This window comes from Pleurodeles waltl, chromosome 1_1 (assembly GCF_031143425.1).
Source record: "Pleurodeles waltl isolate 20211129_DDA chromosome 1_1, aPleWal1.hap1.20221129, whole genome shotgun sequence".
In the NCBI taxonomy this organism is placed as follows: domain Eukaryota; kingdom Metazoa; phylum Chordata; class Amphibia; order Caudata; family Salamandridae; genus Pleurodeles; species Pleurodeles waltl.
The window spans coordinates 858,408,466-858,435,626 of NC_090436.1; the positions used below are offsets into that span (position 1 = coordinate 858,408,466).

General features: G+C 45.9%; 1 long non-coding RNA gene across 1 annotated transcript in view; it reads right to left on the reverse strand.

Annotated features, from left to right (window-relative positions):
• The window catches only part of LOC138285075 (uncharacterized), a 76,649-nt gene that overhangs the window by 14,813 nt on the left and 34,675 nt on the right, over nt 1–27,161 (reverse strand). The window contains exon 3 of the long non-coding RNA XR_011201518.1: nt 17,735–17,786. This is a non-coding gene — a long non-coding RNA (uncharacterized lncRNA). The remainder of the gene's footprint in view (nt 1–17,734; nt 17,787–27,161) is intronic.

Below are 27,161 nucleotides of genomic sequence, written 5' to 3' on the forward strand. Positions count from 1 at the left end.
GAAAACAAACCTCTAGGAGTGGGGAGGAGGAGGAGAAGGAGGATAACGGTTGTAATGTGGATCCACAGCCTTGTCATTTAGAGTGGCCCCTGTAGTAGGGGATGAGGGGCTTAGGTTGCTGCTGGAGTGTTGGTGCTGTATGGGACAAAAGGAGGAACCTCAGTCAAACCCATGAAAACAGTGAATGGACCAGAAGTTCTTGGATGGTGGCAGAAGTTGAAGACTGAGCGGGCCATGACTTTTGAAGACTTAAACATCTCCAGCGTAGAATCTGTTCTATTGCTGAAGAGGCGTACCCCATCAAAGGAAAGGTCTATCAGATTGGATTGGAAGACTGAGGAGAAGTTGAACATACATAGGCGGGCGAATCAGCAAATGGAAATGGAAGGCCTCATGGCAAGGGTGATGGAGTCAGCTGTGTTAAGCCTGGATTTGATCATATGGCATTTTGACCGCTAGCAGTAACTTCTTGAAAATACTTCTTCATGTCTGCAACAATATGGTGCAACATCATTTGAACCATGATCCGTAAGGCATGATTATAATGCACAAGAAGGCAGTTAATGTTCAAGGATTTTCTGCCATACTCTGTGGTGGGAAAGCGTCCGTGCCCCCAATCCTCCAGCCTTTTAGAATCTTTGTCAGAAGAGACAGTAGGAAAGGTACCACCCAATTGTGCAGTGGAACAAAAAGCTTGAATAACTAGACTCTGGCAACAGGTGCATAGAGAGGAATGATGGGTCACCTGGTGGTGACCAGTAGCGGCAGGCCACAAGTCTGTCCTCTGCTGGTGTAGATAAGGGCTTCTCCCAAGCTTTCAGGACAGGTGTCAGTAAGGCCCAATTGAAGGGCAGCAAGGGCTCTTGTGGGTGATAATGGTAAGACGACCTCAGTAAGAATGGTGGTCTTCATCTCTCTGCTGAACGGAGTGGCAAATGCAAGGCTTTGCAGTCTTTACCATTATCTTATGCAGGAACACTACTGCAGGAGTTGGGGCCCCAGTCAGAAATTTCTTGGCCAGCTGTTTTGAAGTATCCAGGCCACATGCTGATGACAGGCCATGAAATCTTTGGAGGTGGTCCTGCTCTGGGTCATCATAAGGCATATATTCCACAGGGTCAGAGTCTGTGGCAAAATTTCATGGAGGCGTGTCCGATAAGCTTTCTCTTGAAGCTAGGGTTGGGCTTCCCTATGACAATGGATTCTAGGATTGATGCTGGCCTGCGGCAGAGGTGACTTTGAATTTCGAGGTGGATCTGGCGGCGGGGGGAGAAATGGTGCCATCCACAGAGCCAGTTGTGGCACCGAGAAGTGGAGAACTGGATCAAAGCAGGGAAGCACTGGTGTTGAATCTAACCGGTGTTGGCTGGAATAGCAAAAGCAGTGGATGCCAGTTAGGAGCCGATGTGCCGGAAGGGACTCCATAAGGCGTTGATGCCTTGGCAAAGATATTATACATGGCACTGAGGAACACTGCTGGATCTGAGCCCAGAGCCCGGAATCCAGCAATTGCAGCACAAGAGAGTGAAGTATGGATGGCGCTGAGGGCACAGAACCCTGCGGATGTCGATCAGGAGCATGCCGAGAAGGAGGAGAGAGCTCCACAGAGCATCATGAGGCTGAATTTTGACTAACTCTGGCACTGAGGAAGAGGGTCCTGTGGGAATCATTTGGAAGACTTACTCTGTGAGTGCGTCTTCTCTTTCTTATGGTGCTTCTACTGTTTGGTGGAATAGGAAGACAGAAAGTGGGAAGAACGTTGGGAATACTTCCGATGCTAGTGGTCATCCTTTACCCTGGCCATAAAGAATTTGGCCTCCCACTACTTGATGGCATTGGGGGTTCATGCTGAGGCATGAGGAGCAGGGTTTGAGGTCAAGGACAGACCCTAGACAACACAAACAGAATGAGTGAGTGTCTGTATGAGACGTCTGTCCATGACAATCTTGTAAAATCCCATTTTCTGGGAAGATCACTGGTACTGACAAATCTTTTGTGTGAGGAAAATGTCTTAGGAGACCAAAGCTCCGGATGTACGTCAACGGCGTCGAAAAAAGGGAACTGGCACCAATACATTAGGGCGGGAACTTCACAGATTTGGCGACATCGCCTGATGTCACCTCTGGTGCAGACTAGATAAAGTGCCCCCAACCAGCGACATTGTGTCTTTGAAGTTTTCGGGATCCAGTCTGATGCCTGGGGGTTGTTCTACAGGTTAGGAATCTGCAGGTTGAAGTATCCATCAGAAATACATGTTCTACAAGCTGGCCCTCACCTTTTATTGTAGCTGATGTTTTAAGGATTTTTGACAAGTTTATTAAACCAGTGATGTCATCCTCTTATAGTGTCCCCTACCAGCCTGCACAGTAATTCTGGGGGCTGCATATACTTCAACATAATTTGTTGGCCCATGAGGTTCCACTAAGAAATTGTGAATAACACGGAGATATAAATTCACTGATTCCAGTTCCATTGGCTAGTCCTCATTCACAGACAAATTTTCACCCACAGATCCCAGCTATCTTGAGTGGTCAGAGTTCCTGAAGCATCACTCTCAACTGAACTGATAACTGCCAGGCATGACGAACAATGCATAATTAGGGCTTTGACTTTGTTTAAAAAAAGAACTTGATAAGCACCTGGAGACTGTTCTGTGCCCACAGAATCTGCTTGTGTTCTGAGTGTCCAGATGCTAGTGTCAGTATGCAAACCCACACCTTTGTTCGCTCTACTGGGTGCGGTGGCACAGGTCGGTATTAGTGTAGTTTCTAACAGACTTTGGTGCTCCCCACTGAACCAGTCCGTCTTAGTAAACTAGATTAGGAAGTTATGGAAGACAAGACCAAATCATTTCTGTTAAAGAAGGACAGAGAAGGACCTTCGTTCTAAGGTTTACTCAATTAGTTTGAGTACAGAAATGCATAAGCTGGATCATCAATGCTATAGTTAATAAGCATACAATTTATTAAAGAATATAGCAAAGAACTGAGGAAAGTTCTAGTTAAAATCCAGTATAAATTTGCTTTCGCAGTTTGGAGAAAGGGTCCCCGCTAGCATGGAGAAAACACACTCTTTTAGAGTTTTTTTTTATTTTTTATTCTGGAAAGGTATCATACAACAGTCTTTTAAACAGAAGCTTCAAACATTTACAACCTAGTGCATGGTTCACATGCTCAGAACAAATGGAAATCACACAAAGGAGTAATAGTTGCAAAAGAATACATGCAAAAAGTTTCTCACTATTCTACTGGTGTTCACAACATCTGTTCTCAGCACATGACATGTTACATAGTACGTTATTCTGTCTGAGATAGTCACTTTGTCTTCGGGAAGGTACGCTCTGCGTAGTCAGTGTGAGGAAATGGGGTGTGTTATATACTGTGGTTTTGCAGCCCCACCATGTAATACCCTTTGGGTCCAGTACATTCTGTCTGGAAAACCATGAGCTCAAACATCGGTAGCTATAGCACTGAGCAGGAAGATTGGCACAGAGGAACCAGTGCAAAGCATTTAAACAGCTTCAAAACAGAAGAAGTAGAATGGATTTTTAAAGAATTTAGAATGAAAAGGATCCACTAGAGATTTTGATTTTAAAAGCAAAAATAAAATCAAAGCAATTTCACTCAACCGCTATCAAGCACTGGCAAAGTCAACAAATTGCACACTTAGGAACTTTTTCAGATAAAACCTAGGCAAGTGTCAATGCGGTTGGTTAGAATTAATTGAGGCAACTGACTCCGGCAGGGAGTTAGTCAGGGGGTCCAACAAGGTCCTCAAGGACAGTTACCTTCACAGAAGAAAAAGCCCTTCAGCAAGTCCAGGCAATTTATCTGGGTTGCAATGGATTCCTGTGGAGTGGACCTGATGCAAGGGATGAAGAATGCAGAAAATGCTGTAAGGATGCTTTGGACGTGACAAGGTCGATAGGGGTCTTCCTACAGTAATTTCTTTGCCACAAAGCTGATGAGGGGTCCTAGTTGCAGGGTCCATGTCCCAAGAAGCCTCTCTGGTCTGGCCGAAGTCCAGTCGCTACTGCAATACCAGTTGCCTACTGTTACGGTCACAAGCCAATCCTTCCTGAGCCGATAAGGCACCCGATGATCCCAGCAACTTTTCAACAGCACTCTAGGGTTCAGCAAACGGGTGCCGCTCTGTGCATTGGGTCTTGGTCCCTGGTACTGCACGACGGCGGTGGTAGCAGGTTGAAGACTATGAGGTACCAACTTGCCCCGGCAAGTTTCTTCACCATTTTTGTCCCTGTGCTGCGATCAGGAGGCCAGTCAGCTGGCCCTTGCACTCTCTTGGCTTGACTGGGCTCTGGAGACAGCTTCTCCTTGAGCAGGAAACAGCAGGCACAGTCCCTCTCCTTGTTAGCTACCAGGTGCAGCAGGTGCACTCCTCACAGGTGCAGCCTCTATTTGCTGGTTCCTTGTTGAAGCAGGGCAGTCCTACTTCTGTCCTTTCAAGTTGATCAAAGTTGGGGTCTGGGTGCCAGGAGTACCCTCTTTTTTCTTGGACGTTGCCCTCAGGGCACTATGCAGTTGGTAGCCAATGGGCTACCAGGTTCCCTCCATCCGATGGCCACTTCCTATGTAGTGTGGCATGTAGCTATTCCAGGATGCACCATTCTGCCCACTCCCAAGAAGGCGAGATCCCTCACTTGGTGTTTATACCTCCCTAGCACACCCCCAGGGTGTAGCTACCTCAGGGCTACAAGCCCCTGTATAGTCAGTCCCAGGTCTATGTTCCACTATTACCTCCATTCCCTGTAGGGAAATGGAACAGCTTAACAACTTGTTGTTCTCTCCTCTCATCTGCATCAGGCATTGTGGGTTATGTGGTTGATTTGAACTTTGAAGTGAGTCCCAAACTGGTAGGGTCTTAGCTTCTTCAGGGACCAAACCACAACAAAGGCTTCCCTCGCAACCTGCCAATAACCTGATGTCAGGTCAAAGGTGTTCGATACTTACCTGCCTCCAACTTATCAGTGAGCTCCTCGGCTCTTGGAATGGGGTGGGCATCAGTCTTAGTGACTGCACTGAGGCTGTACTCCACACAGAACCTTATCTCAAGTTAACACACTTTGAGGGTGGGTTTGGGTACCAGTACCAGTGGGATGGCCCATGGACTACTGGAGGGCTCAATCTCCCCCAGCTTCAGCATCTTGACAACCTCAGCGTTGATGTTGGTCAGTACAGACTGTAAATTTCACTCCTGACAGGCAAGCTGTCACCGGTGTTCATATCAAGGGTACACCATGTTGTCAGACATGGGGTCACAGAAAATATTCCAGAAAACTGCTGTAGCAGGTGATAGCAGTCCCTTTGTTGCTGGTCTGTCAGTGTGGGGAGAGAACTACTCCCTCCACAGTTCCATCATGGGCATTCTTAGATAGAAGGTCTGGGAGAGGGCCACTCTCATCTTCCTCACCTCAATCTCTTACCACGAACATGGTGATGTCTGCCCTTTCTTGGTGTAGCTTGTGCCTGTTCACATGGATCACACTGTGAGGGTTACTTGGAGTACTCAAGTCCACCAAGAAGGTGACTTCCCCTTCTTCCCTCAGATGGGATACAACCCAGTCTACTTATCCTGAAAGGCCCTTGGTGCTCCAGGTTCTAAGACCCACATCAACTCTCCTGGCTGGTATTTCACCATAGAGGACTTCTGGTCATACCAGTGCTCGACAAGCTCCTGGCTAGTAACCAAATTCTTGTTTGCCTTGCCTCCTGCCTAACTACTGGCTTGGCAGGTCACACAGTTGCAAGGCCTTCTTGGGCCCAACTTGGTTCACCATTTTAGTTGCATATTTTAGTTTGACATTTTTTTATATGATGACTTTTCACATGTTTTTATGCTTAGACAAAAATGTACTGAGAATGCACTGTCTGTGCTATTTATTCTAGTAAGTCCTCCTCACCATGTAATCTGTACACTCTGTTGAAGGCTAGGAACAAAGAACAAGATATCCCAGTATTTGTGTTGTCAGTTGGAGACAGCTCCTAAAACCGAGACATGCCGTCGCATTAGAGCTGTGCCCAAAACACAGTGTGATTTGATTATATAAACAGTGTGCTGTACTACACGGCTCAGAGGAGTACTTAGGCTGAGATTGTCCTGGAACGAGCACTGTGTTCGAAATGCATGTCTGCGGACCTTTTACCGTGCAGGGGACAATAGCCTACTCTACATCAGACCAGCACCCTGACACAGCTATCCATGTATGTGGGTTTGGGCTATCCTTCTAGACCTGGAAGAGGGTATTTCCACTATCTTCTCAGAGTGTAGGTATTGTTAGATAGGAATACACAGAAATATAACCATGTAAGGTTGCCATGGTTGGATTGTTTATCCTATTCATCATGTTAGCAATGCTGGTTACTATGTTTTGTTTCATTTGCTTATCACAGGAGGAGGAGACCCAGTAGCCCATTGGCTAGTGACTGCGTGGTCCCCTCAGGACACTTTCCTGGGATAAATATGGCATGTTGACCCTCAGTACTCACTGGATCTGGAAAGAGGACAAGAAGACCACTCTGCACCTGTTGGAAGCACATAAAGAGAGGCTGCGACTCCGAAGCGACTGCACCTGCTGCATTTTGGGCCAGTGGAATTTGGACACTGTTCTGCATGCCTAGTGGGGGACACGCTGATCCCTAGCCCCAGGCTGAAGTAGAGACTCCAAGGGTCAGTTGGCTAGCCCTCAGGACAGCACTGGGGACATGAAAGCTGCAGGAGTTCAAGTCGCACCTTCAGAAGCTACCACAGATGTCTTGCAGCTACTGAATGATGGGCACCCCCAAGGTCAATTTGAAGAGAGCCAAAAGGTGCACCTGTGTCTACTGGACTCGCGTGTGTTGGTTGTAACCGGATTCATCACCACAAAGGGACACTAGCCACCACCAAAGATTTGCACTGTGCCAGCTGTGTTGCAAAAGTGCAAGTCCTGCATCGGCAGCCCTTGGAACCCTGCAGAGAGGACTTTGTGGGATCCCAAACTACTTGACCAGTGTTGCCCCCACTCACCCGTGGACCAAGGACTCAACCGGAATTCACCCCCATGGACCACACAGCACCCAGAGCATGATTGAGCCTGCATCCCTCTGCATCAGGACCACTCCATTATTGTCTACGGTGGTCATGCTGTAAAGTTTGGATTTTCATCTAACAACGCTATGGTGGCCAGGTAACTGTCCAAAGTATTCTCTTTGGCCCCTGGACCTCTGTTCTGTCAGATTTGGGGCCAGATGTAGCAAAGGTTTTTACCCATTCTGTGTCTATGGGAAAAAGTGTTCGGACATATGGCCCTTGGTCACTTAAATAGGGCTGGAGTTGCCAATCTAACGTTTCCAAACTTTTCAAAAGTTTCCGAAGTTTTTTTGACTGTTATTTGTTTGCGGTTGATGCTACAGTTATTTATTCCTTTTAAAATTCATATCTCCAGAACCGAGTGGATTTTGATGATCAATGTCTCTAAAGATACAAAAAAATCAAATCTATTTTTCTAACCTGGTGTCTGCTTCTTTCGTGTTGTATTTTTTTTTTTAAACATATTTTTATTGAGTTTTCATTACAGATCTGGGTGCCTTGTCATTTGCAAGAGTTAACAGGATTTGGATGATCTGGTATAGCTTTTACACACAAACAAAACAAAATAAACACAACTTAGGTCTTATTCCCTTTTCATTATCCTTATCTGCGGTATGTGGCTGGTGAGTCTAATTTTTAGGCGTGTGGTGTCCCCTCATGTGGCTGTTTAGTTCTTATGTTCCCTGCTGGCTCTACTTGATTTGTGTGGAGTAGTGTGGGGTGCTGGTTGGCTCCTGCTGTGTTGCTATGTAGGGTTTGCGTTGTTGTGTGTATTCAGAGTATTTGCTGTGCTCCTATTGGTTGACTTAGGCAGCAGCGACTATGGAGTGCGGGGGAGAGCACGTTCTAGTCTGACGTTGTCTGTCGTCTGTCACTATTGGTTGCTTTTTCTTTCATGTTGTATGATGTTCTTATTCCATTGTATGGTATTGTTAAATACTTTACACATTGTTTCTTTGCTAAGCCTTACTGTGTGCAGCCACAGCTACCCAGGGTTGAGCTTGAGGTTGAGTAAACATACCTGACTGAACCCAAGATGGTATTTGTGTGGGTACTGCATGGTACGGCTACTCTGCCATACCATAAAGTGCACCCCAAATCCTTCCACATTTGATTAAATTCTTTCTCAAAGTTTTGACAAAAGAAGCACACATGTAGCACCTATTAGTATTACTAGCAAAGGTTTTTTTGCAGCATTTGTTTATTGGTGTTTTCAAAATATAAGGAAGGGAAACTGCAAGCAAACAATATGCATGGACAACAACGAGAATAACAATCAGGTGAAGCTGCTTGGAGTATTCAACACCCAAGGGTGATGAACGGCCCATACAAGGTAACCAAAGAAGTAAAAGTGAAGGCCGAAGCCCAGCACTAGGGTATTAGGGCCTGTCTGCTCCTCTGTGTCATAGTGGGCCTGTTATGCAGGGTACCCAGCAGCAGGGCTCTGGAAGGAGTGAGAGACAGCAGGACACAGACCTAGGGGTAGGGAAGGCCATGTGGGGACTGCGAAAGGGAGGAGGAAGCCTGTGAGACATTCGGAGGGCAACATCAATGGAAAGGAGATATAATGGGCACATTAGCAACCACCCAAAAGTGTGGGGAGCAGGGTTCCAATGGCCATGTCAAAACAGAGCCTAGCAGTCAGCAGTAGGGAAGAAATCCCACATTGCCTTGAAGGCGCCCACGTTGTTGTTAATCTTGAACATTGTTCTTGCATGAGTGGCTAATCAGTAGAGTTCAATGCTCCATTCATTGCAGGTGGGAGATGTGGGTTGCCATCAGTGCCAGAGGATGCAAAGCTTTGCCATGTCTCGGGCAGTTGCAACTCATCTTTGTTTGTGGGAGATGAGGTTCTGGAAGGCCAGAGGTGTTCTTTAGGAGAGCAAGGTGAGGCAAGGAGGGGACCAGGAAGGGACAGTCATGATGCAGCAGCTCTCTACTCTTCCTCACAGGGCACACAGGTCTTGGCTAGCAGGCATGCAATAGTGCCCTAGCCTCTAGGGCAGGTGGTCTTGGTTTCCTGGAGTGATGTCCCTTCACCCAGTGGGGAGACTAGCAGGCCATGGCCCCCAGTCCTAGTCACAGGCAGACATCTTGCAGAGTTTTCCCTACTCACACTGCCCGTCTGGCTGCTTAGCAGATGACAAACATTTGGGGCCTTATCCTCCCCTTTTAATAGCCATTTTCCAGACACCAAATGTGATTTAGGCTCTTGGTCTTTGAAGTTTTATGTTGGGGTTCAGCTTCTTTTGAAGTGAGCACTTCTTTTCATCTGCATTCATTAAAGAGGTCTGTCACAGCAGGCACGACTTTGAAGCTGATTGTCTGCAACATAATTCATGGGAGTGACTAGAATTTACATCTGGATGTCAGCCACATTGATATGTGCATCAAAGGGTTAATCCCGACCCCCAGTCCTACTATTTGTTATTCTCTCTTCCTGAGATGTGTACAGGCCACCTTCTTGTGATCTATCCTGAATCAAAGAGTAGGCTGTTTAGATGTAAAGGGAGTCTCTTCCTTCACTTGATTGTGTCCCCACCCAGCTAACAGGAATGCAGCAATCCACAAATCTGTCTGGAGGAATTCCCCTCCTCTTTATGTCTTTACCAGGCATGCCTGAGCTTCCCAAAATGCAACCAAGGGTACTCAATACTGTGTACCATTGCAGGTACATTTACTCATTGTACATTCTCAGCATACCTACTGTTCCGCACCAATCCATCTACACATTGTACTCTCAAATGCACACATGCATACACTCACTCTGCGTGCACTGTACAGCACTGATGCTTTTCGATCTTTAATTAGGGTGTGTTATGTCAAAACACATGCACCTGAAGCACACACACTCATTATGTGCGTACTGCACAACTATTAACCCTTCGTGTATTGTACTTCAAGCAAGCACACATACACCCAGCACATGCGGTCCTTGCGCATGGACTGCACAGCACTAGATCTCTCATGTAATGTATTCCTCTCGGGCATACATACACACCACACATGCACTAGCTGCACAGTACTGCACCATCCTTGGACTGTACCCTCCCCAGGCACACACACATATAGCTAACACAGTCACCACTCCTGCACTATGCAGCACTCCACATCTATCTCATGCAGGTCAAGGGTGAGTTAAGCAGACTACAGAATAACTTTTAAAAAGGTGAGCGAGCCAGCAGGCCTCTTTCTAGTGATAGGGTAAAAAGGTCCTCTTCACTACCACTGATAAATTCACGGTATACTGCCACCACCACGCTTATGCTGCTCAACTCCTGGTGAAAGCTGCAACCTTCCACCACTATGGGGCAGCGCTTAGGGTGCCTCTCCTTGTACAACAAAACCACAGTCCATAAGACAGACTTATGTTATGGCATACATGCATGATCTATGTTCGCCTATGACAAAAAGTCAGCTTTGGGGTCCTTACAACAGTACAGTTGGGAACTCGGGGCAGGGCCACATGTCTTTTACCATGCAAAGGACTTTTCCGTCGCAACACCTACATAGCAGTCATTCCATTTAAGTCCATTCTTTGGGCAGCTTTCTTCGAGATGCACCTTTCCTTCTGACGTAACGGTTATATCTTATTTGTGGGCAACTGGTTCATTCTCTGAAGCAGAGTCTTGCTGAAAATTGTCTCTCCAAATCTGACCTCCGAATTTGAAGCAATTGTTCCAGGCTATTCAGTCTCAGTTCTCCAGTGTCTCCACCTTTTCTGGGGATGAGCAGTCTCAGTCTGGAGTCCAGGGTATCAGCTACTATGGACTCTGAGCTTTCATTCTGTTCTTTGGAATTCTGCTGCTAAGCTGAAGGCCGAAGAGCTTATGTCTGGCCTTCTTCCTCCTCCTCAGATGCTTCAGATACTTCAAACTGAGGTGGGCTCAGGGAATCATTAGAAGTTGGCTCTCCTTCCTCTGCTCATTTCAACCTCTTAAGATGTGAAGCATGTACCCAGTTTGGCAGTTCGGTGCACTTCACAACTGTTTTGATTGTTAAGATGTTTTGGTAAGGGCTTTTGCAATGCTCTTCCAAAGGCGACTTGCAGACATGCTGGTTAACGTGAACTCAGTCTCCAGGCTTCAAACAATGATATGGAGCAGCATTCACAGATGGGGTTGCAACACTGACATGGTGAGACATAAAATGTACCACTTCAGACACTCCTTTGCAACACTCAAGAACTAGGTCACCTGTTTTAGTCACAAGAACAGCCGCTGGAGCTGAAGGGATTCTCGTGGCTCTCTTTATCAGAACTTCACAAGGCAGAGTCCTGTTCTCCTTCAAGGAGTGCTTCCAAAGCACATGTGTATCAAGGGAAGTATATCATGCCACTTGAAAGATGACAAGGTGCATGCCTTGGCCAATTTTGGTTTGATAGTCCCATTTACCCTCTCTATTACTACTCCTGACACTTCCGGTCTGTAACTGCAATGGAGTCCATGGTCAATTCCTAAGGCAGTGCACAGTAACTGCTTCACTTCATTATTGAAGTCACTTCCCTGATCTGATTTCAGGTGAGCTGGCATGCAGAATTGAGGCATCAATTCCCTCAGTAGTGTTGGCAACAGTCAGACTCCCACATCTCATGGTGGAATATGCACCAAACCAACGAGAAAACAAACAAATGATAACCAATATATACCTCAGTGGATTACAACGAGGCATCTCTACAAGTCAATCGCTGGCAAAGGTTCTCTGCCATATTTCAAAAATGGGGGTTGTATCAATCATGTTTAAAGGTTAGCATCATACTGTCTTGCACTACCTGGGTCGGGCCTTGGATGTATCATACCATTGCAGGTAATATGGAAACAGGTAAGGCAGGTTTACCATCATCTGACACCCAGATGTCACAAACATACGGTATTTTGTACATCCTGCCTTCTCCCACGTTTCCTACTCAATGGCGGGGGCTTCATGTTGCAACTCCCTCAACCTGTTAAAGATATGCACTGTTTGAGACTGCCTTTCCTTCAGCACTGCATGATTTGTTCAAGTGGCATGTGCTGGACTCAAGAGTGCAATACAAGGTGACATTCCCTCGGATGACAAAATCAAGACCACTGTTGTGTAAAGCATACTTCACAACTACAATTGAACATGGTAAATGTAGTGCAATCAACAAATTCAGAATATACAGGCTATTCTTTATTGATGAACCAGAGAAGGTCAAAAAGCCTCTCCGGGACTGCAACTGCTCAAAATTATGCACAAATCCAAAGCCATACTGGCTGGGTAAATAGGGACTCTCAATCCATGAAAAGTACAACAGGCTCTATTAAGGGAAATCAATTTGGCTACTTGTACAGAAGTTACGTGGGACAGGTAGGACACTTCCACAATTCACTCAACGTCAGATAGAATGGGCTGCTCTTAAAATACCATGGCTGTCTCCTAAACATGAGCTATCATTTAAAAAAGGTTTGCTCTGATTCAGTAAGGGGCACGTCTAGTATGTCTGGCCTCGGTTTTGTGCATAGTTGTGGTCAAATTAATATTTATCATCTTAGCCTGGGGTGGGCAATGAAGTTGTGGGGTCAAGGATGTTGCACCTGCTTAAAGACACATGTTCTGCAACAAGGATGATTCTCTCATAGCATGTTAGGGGACTATTTGTGAGATGCTGTGTGCATGTATGGGTCATGAGAATCTCAAAGGAATGAGGCACTTAGCTGACAATTAGCTGGTGACTCATTACGATGCCTTCATTCCGTTATATGTTCAAACTTGCCACTGCATCTGCAATGAGATGACAGGGCAATACTGCGACTACAGGATCAAGGACCACAGATAGGTGAGCTACAGGTCTTGTTGAATCACCATGGATCTGTGTCAACACAGACGATGCACACCTATCTCGTTCATGACACAACAGTACACAACAGTACTAGTTGGTGTAGTCTGGAGCTCCAAGAGAGGGTGCACTGAAGAGTAAATTTTTGAGCTCTTGGAAGGCTTCCATGCTCTCATCATCCTTTGGTATTGGGTCCCTCCATCAGTGTGCATAAGCCGCTGTATGTGCTGCCCCGCAAGGGAAAACTGATAATCCATTGTCGGCAGTGGCCAACCATGTCAAAGAACATGGGCACCTCTCTTTGTGTGGTTGGGAATTTCATTTTGAGGACATCCTCAAGGCACTCATGGAACACTCTCCTAGTACCATTCTGAATCTGGTGTTCCAAATATTTGACTTCTCTTTGGCAGTACTGTAATTTCTCAGGGGAAACCTTGCGCTCATTCCCAGCAAGGTAGTTGTGTAGGGCTACAGTGTATTGTTTGCAAGCGGCTTTAGATACTAATGCCACATGAAAGTCATTTATATACTGTACTAAGCTGGAACTGCAATATCGCTGCAGTGTCCCTAGATTTTTCGTCAGAACTTGGTTGAAATATGAGGAGGTCCAAATATACTCTTGAGGAGTGTGACACCACACAAGTTTTCTCTTGGATCGAGAATGCGTAGCAGTATTGACTTTGTGAAGGAGAATTGAAAAGAATACATGATTTAAGCCAATGACCTTGAACCACTCAGCTTCAGGAGGACCGTTGTCAAAGGAGCATGGGGAAAACCTAGCATTGGAATTTTAGGATTCATCTGAGGTTCTGGTAATGGAGGGATCCCCTCCAGACTGGCTGGGTTTCATAAATGAGAATTGATCTGCAAACTGTCAGGATTAAAATGGCATTTAGTCTTCCAGTGACCGACCTTGTTGCAAATGTGACATGGGGTCACTTTTTCAAAGCACCAATATTCGCTCCATTCACATTGTGGAGGTATCACTCTAAACCCAATAGGAACCAACCAGCCATTGAGATCTACTTCACTGACTGGATGCCAACTCCAGAACCGGATGTTGTAGCAGGACCAAACTTTACACCAACAATGGTGAGGGCAAAGCCTGTCATTGTGCCATGTTTGGTGGCACTGCACCCGCTAGCGGCTCAACCACACCAGTACCCTGGATACTGGTCACCTTGTTTCAGACATCCCGAAAAACAGTCCAACTCGGACTGAAAAAAGACCAGGAGAAAGCCCCAGTTGAGGGAATTCAGAAACAGCCTGGACCTCTCAACAGAGTGCCCAAGTTGTCCTGCAATCGACCCTTGAACTGACTTACTACTTGCTTCTAAGGGCATCCTTGCACACAGCTCCTGGATCACCGATTCGCTCTGCACCTGGCCGCCCTGTGCCCTACACTAAAGAACCTGCTGTGCTCTAAGGGTTCCCTACCCCTTGGGACCTCGACACTCCAAAAGGACCCCCAGGATTCACCTTCAGGTCCCTCGCAGTGGCCCTGCACCAGCTCTAGAGACATTTTCCCACTGCTCCCGGCGGAACCGGGAGCCGCCTGAACTTCTCAGCTGGCACAGTATGTCCACTGATGACCTCGACCAACCAGCAAAAGAAGAACTTGGTAACCTACTATGTGATTTTATATGTATTTTTAAAGGTTATCCTCCATTGATTATTATGGTGTGTAATTATCAACAAATAGACTATTTTTATTAAACTTCAAATATTCATACCTTAAAAAGTACTTAACCAATTCTGACCACTGGTGTGGAAAGCTAGGGCCTTGAAACAGGGCAGGCCATGTACCTAGAAAACAGTTCACAGAACGGGGAGGATAGGTGGGTTGGAAAGGAATCTGCAGCTAGAAAGAGTCTCTACCAGATAAAGCGTTACCAACAGTAAGTAGCTTGTTCATCTGATAGAGACTCCTAGCCGCAGATGCCATACTTTAGAATAAATACCCAAGCAATACCACCCCTGGAGGTGGGTCTGCGGACCAATTTCAGACGAGGATGTCCTGCAGGGCCGAACGGGCAAAACACCCATCTCAATGAACCTGATTGTCCAGGCAGTAGGGCTTTCTGAATGAGTGCAAGGTAGCCCACTTTGCTGCTTGGCAGATGTCCAGACTGATATCCGCATGCTAACGCAGTGGTTGTAGCCTTTGGTCTGGTGGAGAGAGCGTGCAAGCCCTCAGGGGTTTACTATTTAACCAATGTGTAGCGGATCTTGATACAGGGCACAATCCATCTGGAGTTGGTCCACTTCTGCGCAGTCCATCCTTTCTTTGCTCCGATATATCCCACCATGACTTGGTCATCCACGCAGAACTGATGTGTGTGGTCAAGGTAGAAAAACAACCCTCTTTTTGGGTCCAGATGGTGGAGTAGCTCCTCTTACTTGGAGGCAAAAGAAGTGACCACTTTTGGGAGAAAAGAGACCCTTGCACAAAGCATCAGTTTGATCGGGTAGATGCTCAAAAAGGGAGGTGTGGATGACAAAGCCTGAAGTGCACTGACCCTCTGGCAGATGTTATAGCCACGAGAAAGGCCATCTTGATGGCAAGGAGTGGACATTTGTGCAAAGGTTCAAAATGGGGTGCACATAAAAAGATTTAGGACAATATTGAGTTCCTCGCTTAATGTAACACGTTATTTGATACCTTGGATGACCCACTTTGATTGCACCATTCCAGAGTTAGCACAGCTGAGGGGTGTCAGCATGTAAATCTGTACTTTCAAATTGGGGCGACAAAGCCTTTCCACAGTAAAAATTACAGTTTCGTGTTTGTACTACTAGAACACGAAAAATACATGTTCGGCATGTGAGATATGTTGCACCCTGCCTTAGGACTTGATAGGCCTGTGACAGGGGTGACATACACATATACCAGGGGGAAGTCTGGCTTTTCATTACATTAAATGCCAAAGTTCGGCTAGCAGTTTAAACTGCTCCTCCAGCCTGCAAATGATTAGCTGAGAGTCTCGTCTGTAGTGGTGGACTTCTTTTACCTGGGGGAACACCAGGATGACACGACCAGTGCAGCAAGCCCTGGAACACTCCTGTAACTTACATGCCCTTGGTACCCTGGATACCATTTACTAGGGACTTACAGGTAAGTTAGCATAGTCAATTGGGTATCAGTCTGGTTTGCAGGCCTCAGTGCACTGTCAGAGTCAAAAAACCAACAGCATCAGTCCAAAAAACAGGGTGACTATACAAAAAGTGGCATTTCCTTACAGCACTCTTTTTATACAGGGTTCAGACAAAAGCTTCATACGTTAGTACATGGGTCACATTCTCATAACCAATAGAAATCAAGTAAAGGAGCAACAGTTGCAAGAGAATATATACAAAGCTTTTCTCACTATTAAACTACATGGAGTTCTGGTGTTCATTACATCTATTCTCAGCACATGAAATGTTAGATAGTACGTTATTCAGTCTAGGACAGTCTCTCTGTCCTTGGGAGTGTACAAGTTGCTTAGTCACTTTCTCATCTAGTGAAGCCTATGAGTTCTTTATTATGACAAAGAATAAACAGCAGTTCAGGTCACCTGTTACGATGCAACATCTCAGAAAAGATGGACAACAAGGCCTAAGTTATCCTGAGTTAGGTAAAACATGAATTCTTACACCCAAAACATTGAATTTTAAGCAATCTGCATTCTCACTAGAAGTTCACCATCTCAACCTATGGCATCTCTTCTCTTGATCTAGTTATTGGTTAATGTATTGTAGAGCTTTATTTAATTTTGAAAGACTTGAGCTTCAATCATACGTTCATCCACCTCTTAGTGAGGGAAAGACGGGGTCCTTGGTGTTTCCTGACAGCCTACTGTCTGGAAGGAGTAGAGTGTTTCAAAGAAACCTAGCAAGCATGGCGCTTTCACATTCGCCAAGCATGTTTGTGATACAACATACGACATACAAATGCTCAACCGCTTTCATCACGAGTATTTTAGCACAAAGATTCAGAAATTATATCTTTGTGTGCAATTTTTATCATGGAAATGTATTGTTGCATAAACCTAGATTACTGCAGTGTGCATATCATGCATGTACTCTGTTTTCCTTATTCTTAAAGTGATTGTGATTGAGACATGGTTTGAGTTGGAACTGTCTCTCTGTAGCTGTGAATCCTGTGCTCTGCAGCCATGTGTATTTTTTATTATAGAAGCTCAATCACCGATAAACACCAATTATTGGACTAAGTGTATCACATGTAAATTCTGTTTTGGATATACTTAACAGATTATGGACCTTATTTAAAGTATGACTATGCACCCGGTGCATCAGGGTTGTAGAGGACAGTACGTTTGCCACCTTGGCGGACAGAGGAACACCACAGTTAGATATCACTACTGGAAGTTGTCATGAAGCGGTGGGTGAAAGTAGATGGAACACTTTCACTAGGCTCAAAATGTCAGGTGTGACCCTACAAATGCTCATCCAGCATCTCACACTCAATTTAACTAGGTGTGACTCGCAGTAAAAAGGGAGATTTGTAGCCACAGGGACAGATGATGGCTTTTTGAGTGTGCATAAAATGACACTATTCATGGTGTGACTGTGTAGTAAATTAAGATAGTCTGTAACTAATTCCTATTACTCCAACTGTACCTCTAGGAGAAATACGTGCCCAAAGTGTTGTGGACCTTCATATATGGTATTTATCAATAGAATTCAAAATGGTGAGTAGTGATGGTGAAAATTCATAACCCCCTACTCTAGCAAAATGTGTGTCTAGAGGTGCGCTACTTAGAACATCTGAAAAGTAGACCCTTAATAAAGGACAAGGAAGGAAGGATTTGAGATGCAATACATGGAATGCAGTAAACTTACCATGTAGAAAATTTCCATCCTCTTATCAGCAATTAGCTGTGAGATTTGCATACTGAAAGACAAAACGATCAAGACATTTGATTGGCATATTTGGTGACATGGAAATAGGCCTCACAATATAACTTGCATGCATAGAATGCACTTATTCACTAGTGCTTTCAGAACATTTTACTTTTAAGGAAAGTTTTAGTAATAGTTTTAGTAATAGGTCCACAAGTTCCCCTTACTGGGAACCAAGCATCCCATTGTAGCGCTTGACTCTCTGAGGGTAGCGAAGTAGAGAAGTCCAAGGCATACTCAGCGGAGGTGGTGTGCGTTAGTAAACTCCATTCGCTGGCATACAATAATAATAATGATTGTCCAGCCAGTGCTTTTTCTTTAAAAAAGGAGAAGTGTATTTATTACACACATACTACTAAATACAATGCATTAATTTACTAATATAAACACAAGGAAGATTGAAGATACCTTAGATGATATTAAAACCACATTTGACCTAAAAAGGGCTATGGCCCTAAAATCACACTGCCCCCTCCCCTCCCACCTTTACCAGATAGCAAATCTCAATATAGGGGGTATCACTTTAGATAAGACAGGCCTATTTGCTTTAACAAGGGCTGGCCATATTACAAGAACAACAAACTACATGATAAAACACCATCATTGTGTGTGTTAATGCAGCAATCGCGTTATTGCAAATAATAATATCAATAAAGCATATCAACCTTGATCAGTAATCACTGCCAATATTATTACACCAATAATGCAGTTAAAATGAACATATCATGTGTTTGTCTTCTTTTTGTATACCCTCAGGCTACATAAAAGGCAGTCATAAAAACAGCCCATGGAGAGCACTGCACTCCATTAGTCTGTATCTTCTTTATACACTTTCAGGCCACATGAAACACAACCATAGAAGCAGGCCCTAGAGAGCGCTGCACTCCCAACTGTAAAGGAAAAGCTCCAGCCTTAGAAATGCTTTGAACATTCATAAAAAATCCTGGAGGGGCAAGGGATTCCTTGTCTCCGAAAACTTAGGGTGAGTACCTTAAAATGTCTTGGGGGTGGGAGCTACTGCATTCCTGCATTCTCCCCACAATTTCTCTGTACTGAGGCCACCACAAACCAAAAAAACCACAAACCAAAAAACAGATGTGAATGAAAAAGCCCCACAGGGCATTCTGGGGTGCTCAAGCCTGGATCAGTGAACATTTTATGAGCGGCTCTCCCACTGTGTCAAGGTGAGGCGCTTTTCTCTTTGGCATGCAGCCTCTGGCCTCCTTTGGTTAATTTATTTGTTATTTTTGGGATGCCTGTTTCTACCCGGGCACCTCAACTTGTGGCTTTATTAGAGGCAGCTCGAAGAGCCCATCACGGATGTCCCTGCCGACTCCCAGCATGACTAGCATTCTCCTTTGGCAGCATGGGAACCGGCAACTATTCTCCCTTGCCCAGCAGGGTGATTCTTTGACACAGTGGCCACACCTCTGCCCCCAGACACAGCAGGCGGAGAGTGGGACGGGTCTATGACAGCGAGGTGGGAAGGGGTGTGCTGGCGCTCTCCATTTATTCTGCATCAGACCCTGGGGAGATGAGGGCCCTTGGGGCAGAACTAAGCCTGGGAGTAGGCCCCACAAAGGCCTCCTGTAGGAAAGTACCATCTTGCCTGGCATGTTACCCCCATTTTTCACTGTATATATGTTGTTTTAGTTGTATGTGTCACTGGGACCCTGTTCACCAGGGCCCCAGTGCTCATAAGTGTGCCTGAATGTGTTACCTGTGTAGTGACTAACTGTCTCACTGAGGCTCTGCTAATCAGAACCTCAGTGGTTATGCTCTCTCATTTCTTTCCAAATTGTCACTAACAGGCTAGTGACCAATTTTACCAATTTACATTGGCTTACTGGAACACCCTTATAATTCCCTAGTATATGGTACTGAGGTACCCAGGGTATTGGGGTTCCAGGAGATCCCTATGGGCTGCAGCATTTCTTTTGCCACCCATAGGGAGCTCTGACAATTCTTACACAGGCCTTCCCCTGCAGCCTGAGTGAAATAACGTCCACGTTATTTCACAGCCATTTTACACTGCACTTAAGTAACTTATAAGTCACCTATATGTCTAACCTTTACCTGGTAAAGGTTAGGTGCAAAGTTACTTAGTGTGAGGGCACCCTGGCACTAGCCAAGGTGCCCCCACATTGTTCAGGGCCAATTCCCCGGACTTTGTGAGTGCGGGGACACCATTACACGCGTGCACTACATATAGGTCACCACCTATATGTAGCTTCACAATGGTAACTCCGAATATGGCCATGTAACATGTCTATGATCATGGAATTGCCCCCTCTATACCATCCTGGCATAGTTGGCACAATCCCATGATCCCAGTGGTCTGTAGCACAGACCCTGGTACTGCCAAACTGCCTTTCCTGGGGTTTCACTGCAGCTGCTGCTGCTGCCAACCCCTCAGACAGGCATCTGCCCTCCTGGGGTCCAGCCAGGCCTGGCCCAGGATGGCAGAACAAAGGACTTCCTCTGAGAGAGGGTGTTACACCCTCTCCCTTTGGAAAATGGTGTGAAGGCAGGGGAGGAGTAGCCTCCCCCAGCCTCTGGAAATGCTTTCTTGGGCACAGATGTGCCCAATTCTGCATAAGCCAGTCTACACCGGTTCAGGGGACCCCTTAGCCCTGCTCTGGCGCGAAACTGGACAAAGGAAAGGGGAGTGACCACTCCCCTGACCTGCACCTCCCCTGGGAGGTGTCCAGAGCTCCTCCAGTATGCTCCAGACCTCTGCCATCTTGGAAACAGAGGTGCTGCTGGCACACTGGACTGCTCTGAGTGGCCAGTGCCACCAGGTGACGCCAGAGACTCCTTCTGATAGGCTCCTTCAGGTGTTAGTAGCCTATCCTCTCTCCTAGGTAGCCAAACCCTCTCTTCTGGCTATTTAGGGTCTCTGTCTCTGGGGAAACTTTAGATAACGAATGCAAGAGCTCATCCGAGTTCCTCTGCATCTCTCTCTTCACCTTCTGCCAAGGAATCGACTGCTGACCGCGCTGGAAGCCTGCAAAACTGCAACATAGTAGCAAAGATGACTACTGCAACTCTGTAACGCTGATCCTGCCGCCTTCTCGACTGTTTTCCTGGTGGTGCATGCTGTGGGGGTAGTCTGCCTCCTCTCTCCACTAGAAGCTCCACAGAAATCTCCCGTGGGTCGACGGAATCTTCCCCCTGCAACCGCAGGCACCAAAAAGCTGCATTACCGGTCCCTTGGGTCTCCTCTCAGCACGACGAGCGAGGTCCCTCGAATCCAGCAACTCTGTCCAAGTGACTCCCACAGTCCAGTGACTCTTCAGTCCAAGTTTGGTGGAGGTAAGTCTTTGCCTCACCTCGCTAGACTGCATTGCTGGGAACCGCGACTTTTGCAGCTACTCCGGCCCCTGTGCACTTCCGGCAGAAATCCTTTGTGCACAGCCTAGCCTGGGTCCAAGGCACTCTAACCTGCATTGCACGACTTTCTAAGTTGGTCTCCGGCGACGTGGGACTCCTTTGTGTAACTTCAGGTGAGCATCATTTCATGCATCCTTGTAGTGCCTGTTTCTGGCACTTCTCCGGGTGCTTCCTGCTGCTGAGAGGGCTCCTTGTCTTGCTCGATGTCTCCTCTACCTCCTGGCGCAATTTGCGACATCCTGGTCCTTCCTGGGCCATAGCAGCATCCAAAAACGCTACCTGCATGATTTGCAGCTAGCAAGGCTTGTTGGCATTCTTTCGGCGGGAAAACACTTCTGCACGACTCTCCACGGCGAGAGGGATCCGTCCACCAAAAGGGAAGTCTCTAGCCCTTTTTGTTCCTGCAGAAACCTCAGCTTCTTCTGTCCAGTAGAAGCTTCTTTGCACCCACAGCTGGCATTTCCTGGGCATCTGCCCATCTCCGACTTGCTTGTGACTTTTGGACTTGGTCCCCTTGTTCCACAGGTACCCTAGATTGGAAATCCATCGTTGTTGCATTGTTGGTTTGTGTCTTTCCTGCATTATTCCTCTAACACGACTTCTTTGTCCTTAGGGGAACTTTAGTGCACTTTGCACTCACTTTTCAGGGTCTTGGGGAGGGTTATTTTTCTAACTCTCACTATTTTCTAATAGTCCCAGCGACCCTCTACAAGGTCACATAGGTTTGGGGTCCATTCGTGGTTCGCATTCCACTTTTGGAGTATATGGTTTGTGTTGCCCCTATCCCTATGTGTCTCCATTGCATCCTATTGTAACTATACATTGTTTGCACTGTTTTCTAAGACTATACTGCATATTTTTGGTATTGTGTATATATATCTTGTGTATATTTCCTATCCTCTCACTGAGGGTACACTCTGAGATACTTTGGCATATTGTCATAAAAATAAAGTACCTTTATTTTTAGTATAACTGTGTATTGTGTTTTCTTATGATATTGTGCATATGACACTAAGTGGTACTGTAGTAGCTTCACACGTCTCCTAGTTCAGCCTAAGCTGCTCTGCTAAGCTACCATTATCTATCAGCCTAAGCTGCTAGAAACCCTATACACTAATAAGGGATAACTGGGCCTGGTGCAAGGTGCAAGTACCCCTTGGTACTCACTACAAGCCAGTCCAGCCTCCAACATTGGTTGTGCAGCGGTGGGATAAGTGCTTTGAGACTACTTACCACTCTTGTCATTGTACTTTTCATAAGAGAAAAATATACAAAACAAGTTCAGTGTATATACACATAACCAAAAAGTTTTGCATTTCCTCTTTTCACTCTTCTAAGTGCTGAAAAGTACTCCTAAACTTTCTAAAAAGTTCTAAAAAGTTTAAAACGTATTTTTTCTGTCTTTCTAAAAAGTTCTGAAAACTTTTTTCTCTTTTTCTATCACTTTAACTCTCTCTAAAAATGTCTGGCACAGGCCAAAATGTTGATCTGTCCAAACTTGCATATGACCACCTTAGCTGGAAAGGAGCAAGGAGTCTCTGTGTAGATAGAGGTTTGAGTGTAGGGAAGAATCCTTCCTTGGAACTGTTACTTAACATGCTTAGAGAACAAGATAAGGCTAAAAGTGCCCCATCTGTTGAAAACGTAGCTAATGGTTCCCAATCTGATCCAGGGACTCCCCCAGGAAAAAGTTCAGGAAAGAAACTTCCTAGCCTGCCCATTACTAGACAGTCTAGCATAGTTGGTAATGATGAAGAGCCACACCATACAAATAGTGTTGTCTCACATCATAGCAAAAGCATTTATTCTCACCACAGTGGTACTGATGTTTCTGTTAGCCAAGCTGTTAGGGTGCCCTCTGTAAGGGACAGGTCTCCTTCTGTTCATTCCCATCATAGCTCTGTATCTAGAAATGTCCCTCCCACCAACCCTGATGACAGATTGTTAAGGAGGGAACTCAATAAGTTGAGGGTGGAACAAACCAGACTGAAGCTTAAAAAGCAACAGCTGGATTTGGATAGACAGTCTTTAGAATTAGAGAAGGAAAGACAGAAGTTGGGTTTAGAAACCCATGGTGGCAGCAGCAGTATTCCCCATAGTCATCCTGCAAAAGAGCATGATTCCAGGAATCTGCATAAGATAGTTCCCCCTTATAAGGAGGGGGATGACATTAACAAGTGGTTTGCTGCACTTGAGAGGGCCTGTGTTGTACAGGATGTCCCTCAAAGGCAGTGGGCTGCTATCCTATGGCTATCATTTAGTGGAAAAGGTAGGGATAGGCTCCTTACTGTGAAAGAAAGTGATGCCAATAATTTTACAGTTCTTAAGAATGCACTCCTGGATGGTTATGGCTTCACCACTGAACAATACAGGATAAAGTTCAGAGAGACCAAAAAGGAGTCTTCACAAGACTGGGTTGATTTCATTGACCATTCAGTGAAGGCCTTGGAGGGGTGGTTACATGGCAGTAAAGTTACTGATTATGACAGCCTGTATAACTTGATCCTGAGAGAGCATATTCTTAATAATTGTGTGTCTGATTTGTTGCACCAGTACTTGGTGGACTCTGATCTGACCTCTCCCCAAGAATTGGGAAAGAAGGCAGACAAATGGGTCAGAACAAGGGTGAACAGAAAAGTTCATACAGGGGGTGACAAAGATGGCAACAAAAAGAAGGATGGTAAGTCTTCTGACAAGGGTGGGGACAAATCTAAAAATTTGTCTTCATCAGGCCCACAAAAACACTCTGGTGGGGGTGGTGGGTCCAAATCCTCCTTTAATCAAAACAAAGAAAAGAAACCATGGTGCTATTTATGTAAAGTAAAAGGCCATTGGACAACAGATCCCAGTTGTCCAAAGAAAAGCACCAAGCCTCCTACCACTACAACCCCTACTGCTACACCTAGTGTCCCTACTAATAGCAGTGGTGGTGGGAGCAAACCTACTAATAGCCAATCCAAGGGAGTAGCTGGGCTCACTATTGGTAACTTAGTTGGGGTTGGCCTTGTTAGGGAGGCCACAGAGGCTGTGTTAGTCTCTGAGGGGGCTATTGATTTAGCCACCTTAGTTGCTTGTCCCCTTAATATGGATAAGTACAAGCAGCTACCCCTAATAAATGGTGTTGAGGTTCAGGCCTACAGGGACACTGGTGCCAGTGTGACTATGGTCATAGAGAAACTGGTCCACCCTGAACAACACCTACTTGGTCACCAGTACCAAGTAACCGATGCTCACAACAACACACTTAGCCACCCCATGGCTGTTGTAAATCTCAACTGGGGGGGGGTTACTGGTCCAAAGAAAGTTGTGGTAGCCACAGATTTACCTGTAGACTGTCTACTAGGAAATGATTTGGAGACATCAGCTTGGTCAGATGTGGAGTTGGAGGCCCATGCAGCAATGCTGGGCATCCCAGGGCATATTTTTGCTTTAACCAGGGCTCAGGCAAAAAAGCAAAAAGGACAGGGAAGCTTGGATCCTGGAACAATGGACCAAGTGCTCCCTAAAGCTAGGGCTAGTAGAAGCAAACCACTTCCTACTATCCCTCCCTCTACAGTGGATTCAACTTCTGAGGAAGAAGAATTCCCTCCCTGTGCAGAACCTACACCAGAGGAGCTTGAAGCAGACACTGCTGAGCTTTTGGGTGAAGGGGGGGCTGCCAGGGAGGAGCTGAGTGTGGCACAGCAGACCTGTCCCACACTAGAGGGTCTAAGACAGCAAGCTGTCAAACAGGCTAATGGGGATGTCAGTGACTCTCACAGAGTTTACTGGGAGGACAACCTCTTGTACACTGAAGCAAGGGATCCTAAACCTGGGACGGCCAGGAGATTAGTGATTCCTCAGGAGTACAGAAAGTTCCTCCTAACTCTTGCCCATGACATTCCCCTAGCTGGACACCTAGGACAAATGAAAACTTGGGACAGACTTGTTCCCTTGTTTCATTGGCCTAGGATGTCTGAGGACACAAAGGAATTTTGTAAGTCCTGTGAAACCTGTCAAGCCAGTGGCAAGACAGGTGGCACTCCAAAGGCACCCCTTATCCCACTGCCTGTGGTTGGGGTTCCCTTTGAAAGGGTAGGGGTTGACATAGTTGGCCCCCTTGACCCTCCTACTGCTTCAGGCAATAGGTTTATCTTGGTGGTAGTGGACCATGCCACAAGATATCCTGAAGCAATTCCTTTAAGGACCACTACAGCACCTGCAGTGGCAAAGGCCCTCCTAGGAATATTTTCTAGGGTGGGCTTCCCAAAGGAAGTAGTATCAGACAGGGGAAGCAATTTCATGTCTGCATACTTAAAGTCCATGTGGAAGGAGTGTGGTGTAACTTACAAGTTCACTACATCCTATCATCCACAAACAAATGGACTGGTGGAGAGATTTAATAAAACTCTCAAAGGCATGATTATGGGTCTCCCTGAAAAACTCCGCAGGAGATGGGATATCCTGTTACCATGCCTCCTTTTTGCCTACAGGGAGGTACCCCAGAAAGGAGTGGGCTTCAGCCCCTTTGAACTTCTTTTTGGTCACCCTGTTAGGGGTCCACTAACACTTGTCAAGGAGGGTTGGGAACAACCTTTAAAAGCTCCAAAACAAGATATTGTGGATTATGTACTTGGCCTCAGATCAAGGATGGCTGAGTATATGAAAAAGGCCAGTAAAAACCTTCAGGCCAGCCAAGAGCTCCAGAAGCAATGGCATGATCAGAAGGCTGTTTTGGTTCAGTACAAACCAGGGCAGAAAGTATGGGTCTTGGAGCCTGTGGCCCCAAGAGCACTCCAAGATAAATGGAGTGGACCCCACACAATTGTTGAGAAAAAGGGTGAAGTCACCTATTTAGTTGACTTAGGCACTGACTGGAGTCCCCTTAGGGTGCTCCATGTCAACCGCCTGAAACCCTACTATGACAGGGCTGATCTCACCCTGCTCATGGCAACTGATGAGGGACAGGAAGAAGACAGTGATCCTCTACCTGATCTCTTCTCTTCCACAGAACACGATGCTCTTGTGGAAGGTGTAGTTTTGGCAGATTGTCTTACTGCTGAGCAGAAAGACCATTGCATAAATCTCCTAGATCAATTCTCTGAACTCTTCTCTACTGTGCCAGGTACCACTTCTTGGTGTGGGCACACTATAGATACTGGAGACAGTTTACCTGTCAAAAGTAAGATCTATAGGCAGCCTGACCATGTCAGGGACTGCATAAAGCAAGAGGTGCAGAAAATGTTAGAACTAGGAGTGGTTGAGCACTCTGAAAGTCCATGGGCTTCTCCTGTGGTACTTGTACCAAAACCCCATTCCAAAGATGTAAAGAAGGAAATGCGGTTTTGTGTAGACTATAGAGGTCTCAACCTGGTAACCAAAACTGATGCTCACCCTATACCCAGGGCAGATGAGCTCATAGATACACTGGCATCTGCCAAGTATCTAAGCACTTTTGATTTGACTGCAGGGTATTGGCAGATCAAATTGTCAGAAGATGCTAAACCTAAAACTGCATTTTCAACCATTGGAGGCCATTACCAATTTACAGTAATGCCTTTTGGTTTGATAAAAATGCACCTGCCACTTTTCAAGGGTTGGTGAACACAGTCCTGCAAGGGCTGGAGGCTTTCAGTGCAGCATATTTGGACGATATAGCTGTCTTTAGCTCCAGCTGGGATGATCACCTGGTCCACCTATGGAAAGTTTTGGAGGCCCTGCAAAAGGCAGGCCTCACTATCAAGGCTTCAAAGTGCCAGATAGGGCAGGGTAAGGTGGTTTATCTGGGACACCTTGTTGGTGGGGAACAGATTGCACCACTTCAGGGGAAAATCCAAACAATTATTGATTGGGTTCCCCCTACCACTCAGACTCAGGTGAGAGCCTTCCTAGGCCTTACTGGGTATTACAGGAGGTTCATTAAGAACTATGGCTCCATTGCAGCCCCTCTTAATGACCTCACATCCAAGAAAATGCCTAAAAAGGTATTATGGAC